The sequence below is a fragment of the Arachis ipaensis genome, chromosome B06, assembly GCF_000816755.2.
Source record: "Arachis ipaensis cultivar K30076 chromosome B06, Araip1.1, whole genome shotgun sequence".
Lineage (NCBI taxonomy): Eukaryota > Viridiplantae > Streptophyta > Magnoliopsida > Fabales > Fabaceae > Arachis > Arachis ipaensis.
The window spans coordinates 99,846,111-99,854,204 of NC_029790.2; the positions used below are offsets into that span (position 1 = coordinate 99,846,111).

The 8,094-nt window shown below is 32.6% G+C and overlaps 1 protein-coding gene across 8 annotated transcripts in view; it reads right to left on the minus strand.

Annotated features, from left to right (window-relative positions):
• The window catches only part of LOC107647161, a 35,644-nt gene that overhangs the window by 20,863 nt on the left and 6,687 nt on the right, over nucleotides 1-8,094 (minus strand). The window lies entirely within an intron of this gene.

Sequence of the window (8,094 nt, forward strand, 5' to 3'; positions counted from 1 at the left end):
ATTAATGTTATAGCAATAAAAATTAAAGATTTTACCAAATTAGAGAAAAAAAAAAGATATAATATTTTCAATAGCGCCAACTTTACGACAGTTTTCTCCTATATCCAGAACTACAAAAAAAATAAAACAAAAAAACAACCACAAAACAAAAGGGGTCATTTTTCCAAAAAAAAGTTGAGGCTATTGCCCACACTAACTATTTTTTTTTTTTAAATTAAGAGGACTAACCTTAGACTCCCGTTGGTTCTACCATTGACCGGAAATAAAAGTTCCAATGAGCCAATAAAATCATACAATTTTAGTTAACCAACATAATTTAGAGTAGTATAACAATCAGCTACGATTTGATTGGGTCAGTCGACCAGTATTATTTGATTGTCGATCAAGTTCATTTCACTTGCTTCCGTAAGTAGAGAGTAATATAATAATAAAGCGAAAAGGTAAAAAGTGATAGAGAAAGAGAAGGAAAGAGGTAGCAAAAAAGAAGGAAGGAAGGAGAAAATTCATCAATTTTAAAAAAAAATTATTAGTAGAAGGTGCTCGTTTAGAGAAAATGATGTTATGTTAATTGTAATGAGAAAATATTATGTGAGACATTTTAATTGTTAAATTAATAGTAGTAATAATAACAGTAATGGCAGCAGTAACAGTAGTAAACTAGTAATAGAGTAGGAATGTTTAGTGTTATTAGAATTGGACCAGACGGGGTCCAACCAAGAATCAACAAATAGTTGTTCCAGCCAGTTCGATTCGTTATTAGGATAAGAAATACTAGTGACCCAGTTAATGGCGATCAAATGGTTCAATTAGTGATCTATCGGTTAAACGATAGATCCAGTAATCCAATAACATAACTTAGTCGCTGATTCGGTCCTGATAACTATGAGAATGATAGAATGAGATATAGAAGGAGATGGAGGAAAAGAAGGAAAGATGTAGATAAAACAAGTGAGAGAAAAAGAGTGTCACATGGTACCTTTTTTGTTGTCAAATTAATAATACTAATAAAGTAATAATAATATTAGAGTGGAAAGGACATAAAAAAATAGAGAAGAAGAGGAGGAAATGAAGGAGAGAAGTAGAGGAGAGGGTAAAGAGAAGGAGGAAGTTTCTTAATTTTGAAAAAAAAGATTTTATTTTAATTGGTACGAGAGATTTAGAGTAACATATGAGTTATTTTGTTGTCAAATTAGTAATATAAATACTTTTTCGATGAGCCAATTTTCTTAACATTCAAATTGTCAGTAAAGTTTGCACCTCTATTACTAATAAATGGTATGACAGTTTAGTTGTCTCTAATTTTATAGGCAATTGTGTCATTGTTAAAAATAAATATTTAAACATTATTTTTAGTTTTAAATAATTATATGTATTTCGAAACTTTATTCTAATAATGTTTTCTAAATATGTAATTTTGGAAAAATTTGTGTTGTTTTGTTGTTGGCCTTATTTTTAGAGAAAGTATGAGGAGACAGTGATTTTAGTGTACAATGTATACAATAGGATTTAAAAAAGAAGATAAAATTAAAATAAAAAATTAGATCATTAATTAATTATTTAATTTCAAATTTTGAAATTTAAAAAATTAGGATTAGTATTTAAACTCATTCACACTACGTACGATTATTATCATCTTCTCTCATCCTCACATCGCGCCACTGCACTCTCCGCCAACTATACCGACGCCGCTGCAGCTTTCCACCGACACCGCCTCCACCTCCGTCGGTCAGCTCGACGCGCCTCGCCCTCTGCCGCTATTTTCGCACCACTTTCCCGGCAGCCATCATCGCAGATGGAAAGTCCTACTCTCTCGTCCTCTTCCTTGGAGAGTCAACTCAACTCTCCAATTCCTTGAAGATCCACCACCACGCCCAGCAGCAACACTACCCTGCAAGTAATGCCACTACCAGCACCACCCATCTCCATCTTTTGCATCGTCTTGTTCTATTTTTCTTGTTTTTTACAAAATTTTGACCTACGAACACACCAAAAAAGCAATGTGGGGCATCAAGTTTTTAGTATAGTAGATGATGTTAGGGCTGTGATTGGTCTTATATGGGGAATGATCAAATATTCAAAATAAGACTGTGGAGAATGGTTGAAGGAAGCTAATACGTAATGGTCATTGGCCAGGGAATATCTCCCAAAAGAACTCCGCAACTCTCCATATTATATAGGATGGTCATTTTAGTAGGTATGCAGATGGTTATTTTAATTATTATGTGGATGATTATTTTGATTGGATTGTGTTTAGTTATATATAATTAAAATATATTGGATGTTCAATTTATTAAGTATGTGGATGATTATTTTTATCCTTGAATGGATGGTTATTTTCACTATGGGTGAGCGACGGAGGCTCCTTGTCACGCAGAAATTCGGCAACAGGATGCTCAGCCATGACGGTGCGTAGCAGTTGCTGCCAGCAAGGGAGGACGGGCGCGATGGAGGTTGGCCACTAAATTCCTGATTGGCACGGACGCAGGTTGCAGGTCACACGGTGGCTACGATTCGGGATGTTCAATAGCGACAGTGGGGGGTTTGGGGGTAGCGTTACCTTCCGTTTAAAAAGGGGAATTGGGAAAAAATTAAAATTAAGGATTATGTGGTAGAAGTTAAAACAAAACTGAACAGTAATTTTGGAATTAAGATAAAAGTGGATTAATCTTCATTTTTAACTCATATTGGACCAAACAAACAGCCCATTGTAGCCATTGTAAAGATACCTCATTGGTTCTCTAGCAAAATTCTATTTTTATTATTTGTCTTATTACTTTTGTTAAAGATGTTGCAATTTGGAAAGATAACATTAATAGGTATGAAGAGATGGTTTAACATCCTACTCAAATGGAGGAGAGAAAAGAACCTAATCCTGATGCTAAATGTTTTATCGTATTTGATATGTATACTTTTCTAAGATGATAGGGTGCACTTGTAGTTTTCAATTGTTATAAGAACGTTAGGTGTTTAACACTTATAATACTCATTGTTGACCTTATTTAAATAAGAAAATCACACCAAATCCTAGTGACTCTTTTCAAAAACTATTATAAAACTAAGAAACTTGTTTCTCAATTGGACTTAAATATTTGAATTAAGTACTTTTTTCGTTTTTAAGATTTTGGGTCAAAATCAAAATCGTTTTCGATCTTTTTTTTCTTATTAAAATCATTCTCAACGTTACAAAATGTGATAAAATAATCTTTTTGTCCATAAACAATAATTTTTAGACGATTTTGCCCTTTAAAAAAATCCTTTCCCTCTCCATTAACCCCTAACTCCCTTCATCATCATCACCGAGCCTCTTTCTCTCTCTTTAAAAAATGGGTTTATTATTCTTAACTTTGTCAAAATTTTATGTTACTATGTTGTCCTTTATGAATTTATCAAATATAAATTGTGTGACAGGACATTATTACAGACCTTATTAAGGCCGGTGGTTTTCACAAACATTAGGATGGAAGTTTCAAAGCTCAAGTATGCCCTTCTTTCCTTTACTCCGTAGTATCATATATTGAATTGTGTTTAATTTACTGGTATTTGTCTTTGATAATAATAAAATTGTTTATGTTCATAAGTAGAACTTTTATAGTTCTATCTCTCTATAATTCATTAGTTTAACTGATTTTTGTTTGACTTGCAGCCAACTAGAGAGTGTGTAACAAAAATCTTCACAAGATTTGAGGAGAAGATCCAGAGGCAAGTGAGTCTTCTTGCAAATTATTGATTCCTGTGATTGGTGTTTTATTGAATATGATTCTTATATTATTCCTTTTTCTTTGGCAGGTATTGAAATTTGAAACACTTGTTATATCTTATGTGCTTTGCGAAAAAGGGTGTTCAACGTCGTGTTGCTCTTGCTCATTTATGTCCTATTGATGATTGTAGAACTATCTTCATTGACAACAATGGTACAATAAGCTTTTATCTGCTCATTTTAATAATTTTTTCACCTAGTAGTGCTTTGAAGTATTTCCAATCAACTTGCTGCTATATCTTGCAAGATTAGAATTGCTGTTGGAGCTTCTTGGATCTACAAAGTACAAACCTTAAACTAATTGATCTATAGGAAAAAGATTCTATGCTCATCGAGTTTGTTTAGTCAAGTTAGATGTATTTCAAGAAAAGTTTGATGGTGATTACAGAGTAGGCCTTGAGATTTGCAATGCAGGAAAGGGAAGCCAAAGATATAGTGGTTCTGGACATCAAATGGGATGTATTTGAATTGATGAAGAGGTGCAATTTTTTCAATCCATACATGATGCAATTTTATTCTACAATGATGTGTTGCTATGTTTAGCAGATGCTAACATTCTCAAACTCTAAATTGATCTTTTATTGGTGCTTCTGAGCGATTTTTAATTTAAAATAGACAAAAGAAAATGGAAAATAGACGATGACATTGTATAGATGTGTTGAATGCTAGAATTTGAGATTTGATTCTGTTTTTTGTTGAAGGATAATGTTACCTTATTAGTTAGTAAAACTAATTTTTGGAAGATTATCATATAGCTATAATCCTAGGATAATGTTTACCTTAGCTAGTGTAATATTATCTTGCTTTTGGTTGAACTGATTTTGATATGAACCTCTTTTTTGGCAGTGCTCAGAATTAGGAATAGTAGTCTAGTAGTGGTTTGCCATTGTTAAGTTTGTGGCTCTTTTATTTTAATTTGAATATTAACTTTGTGGGGAGTTTTAAACCGCCACAAAAATGACAAAAAACTGTCAGAATCCATTAACTCAACCCCCAAAAAATAGTAAAAGAACCGCCACTAAATAATGTCGTGGCGGTTTTATAAAACTGCCACAAATAAGCTCGTGGTACCTCCAATTTTAGAGATTTTAGAAACTGCCACAAAACGGGAAAAAAACCGCCATAAAATGGCAAGAATCTTGTAGTGTTGAAAAGGTTACGGGATTGAGAAATAAGGAAATGATGGGGAGGGGCTGTTGTGAACAGAAAGGGGATGCCAACAGAGAAAAAAACAAAAGGGTTTTGAGTAAGGAATGGTGCTGTTTGTGGAAAAGAAGAAGACGTGGTTAACTTGGTCAAAATAACAGTTTGTTATTTCCTGAATTTCAGCCAAACCTTTGCTCCCTTTATTCTTCCTTTTATTTGATTTTCTGGATTTCAATTTGTTCTTCATTTTTTATTTTTTCTAATTTTCTTTCTTCTGTATCATTTTTCTTTGATTTACTTTCTCTTTGTCTTTGTTGTTATTGTTAATTTTGGACAGAATTAAGGTTAGACTTGTGATGGTTTTGTTGCAGTAATTGAAGAAAAGGCTAAGTCAGTGGTGTGATGGAGGTGGGAGGAGTGTTGAGGGTGGGGAGTAAATGGCAGAGGCAGAAAATGGAAGGAGGAGACAATGCGATTTCGATTTTCTTCCCTTGCTCTCTTTCTCTCATCTTCATTCTTCCTTTTTTTTCTTTTTTAATTTTTGAAGAACATATATATGAGTTCTCTTTTTTTAATTTTTTAAATTTATGTTGTTGCTAATTTTTTTATTATTGCTGTTGCTGGATTGTTGATTTATTTTGTGATTGTTGCTGTTGTTGGATTGTTGATTTATTTTGTGGTTAGCGGTTAGTGATGAGGGAGAGTAGGAGTCTGGGAGAAAGAGAGGAAGAAAGAGGCTCGATGATGATGATGAAGGGTGGGTTGGGAGTTAGTAGTGAGGGGAACGATTTTTTTTAAAGGGCAAAGTCGTTTGAAAAATATTGTTTATAGACAAAAGGATGATTTTATAACGTTTTGTAATATTGAGGATGATTTTAATAAGAAAAAAAGGTCGAGGACGATTTTGATTTTGACCCAAAGTCTTAGGGACGAAAAAAGTGCTTAACCATAAATATTTAGATTAGGATGATGAAGAATTGGCCAAGTGTAAATTTTGCAATTTATATAGGTTTGGCCATAGAAAGCGAACCAGGTATGTCACTTTTAAAAGAATGTATTACTCATCCTTGGTATGTAGACTCAAGAGGTTATATGCACTAATAATTTCATCCCTTTAGATGAGACGACATTTTGACAATCACTACATCGACAACATCATGGCCTATCATTCTCATAGAGAAGCATGACTTCATTTTGATCAAGAATACCCACATTTTGTAGTCGAAGGAGTATCAAACTTGGACTTTATTTCGATAGATTTGTCCCTAACATCAACTTTAGCCTCCAAATTCTTCGTCCGTGATTGCCTAGTATAATCTTCCTCTCACAGTATGTATAAAATATTCTTACCTATTCCTAACCTATATTACTCCTAGTTCAAATAGTCCGAGACAAAAAGTAGTTGTAAATTTACCTAATAAAAAGCTTAGTCGATAGTTGGAGTAGCAGGAACAATATAAGAGAGGGTACATGGGGATGATGGAACACTACAATTAGGAACACAAAGAGTGGAGACAAACTCATCACAAGCATCAAAGGAATCACCTGTCACTAAAGAGCTTTAACATTCAAAATGTGGAGGTAATTGATTTGAAGAGCACGGTTAGATAGTTAGTTGTACTTTTTTGTTACTACAAGACACTCTAATTTTACCGACAGTCTTACTAACGACCAAGGTTGGTAATACCAAGTGAAAAATCGGTCGTTGAAAAAATTCGACAAATATTTGTTGATAATAATAAATTGCCAACGGTAAATTAGCACGTAGGAAAAACTATTAATTTTATAATACCGACGACAAGAACGTTGGTAAAAGTGCATATGAAAAAAATATTAAAAAATAATTTAAAAATATTGATGACATTTACACTCATCACATGGGCACCTAATCCTTCTCAATAAAATATAAACAATCAATATGCAAATTGCAATTAGCTTGTTAATCTTAGCTGTTTTAGTCATTTTTTTCCGACATCAAATACGGAGCAGATACAAACAAACTCCACAACAAATAAACGGAAAAGATTTTTACATTCCCATACATAGAATCATTTCATCTCTCCTATCCTACAGCAAGAGTTGGAAGTGAGTCAAGCCAGTTATGAGCCAGTTCGAGCTCGACTCATTAATAGCTCAATAAGCTGAGCTCGTGAACTGATGAGCCGAGCTTGAGTATAGAATTGAGCTCATAAATTAAATGAGTCGAACTTGAGTTTGTATAAGATCAGCTCATTAGCTCGTGAACTGGTTCGATTATATATATATATATATATATGTATATATATATATATATATATATATATATATATATATATAATTTTACAAATATTAATATTCTTATTCAAAATTTTATAAATATTTTTTATATGATTTTGATGTAGGACATAAATAAAAAATTTATAATTAATAGATATATAATATATAAAGTTAATATTTTTTAATATATATAAGTTATAATTTATTGATATAAAATTATAGATTATGTTTCTGTTATTTAAGCCAGCTTGTGAGCTCGAATTGGCTCATGAACCTTCAGTGAGCCAAACTTAAGCTTAAGAAATAAGCTCAATTGTTAATGAGTTGAGTCGTGGGTTAATCTCAATTTTCGTGAGCCGAGCTTGAGCTTGGTCTAGCTCGACTAAACTCGGCTCACTTCCAGCCCTAGGTGCAATCATTCTCATGACTCTCTCATGCTCGACCAATTAAACCTTACTATAATTATCAAATTAAATTGATTTAATAACAATGACAGCAGCGGCATCAAATGAAGCCCCAGAAGCATATTTAAAATTTTATAATTATTCTTTATATAATTTTTATGTAGGATATAAATAAAAAATTTATAATTAATAGATACACAATATATAAAATTAATATTTTTTAATATATATAAGTTATAATTTATTGATATAGAATTATAGATCATGTTCCTATTATTTAAGCCAACTCGTGAGCTCGAGTTAGCTTATGAGCTTTCGGTAGGCCAAGATTGAGCTTAAAAAATAGACTCGATTGTTAATGAGTTGAGTTGTGAGCCAGGCTTAAGCTTGGTCTAGCTTGACTCAACTCGACTCACTTCCAGCTCTACCTACAGCTCTATTGCAGAAGTTCCAGTCTCTATCCTAAATGTGCAATAGTTGGCCAAATAAGTATTTTTAATTATTTAGTTTCAATATATATACTTATTAAAT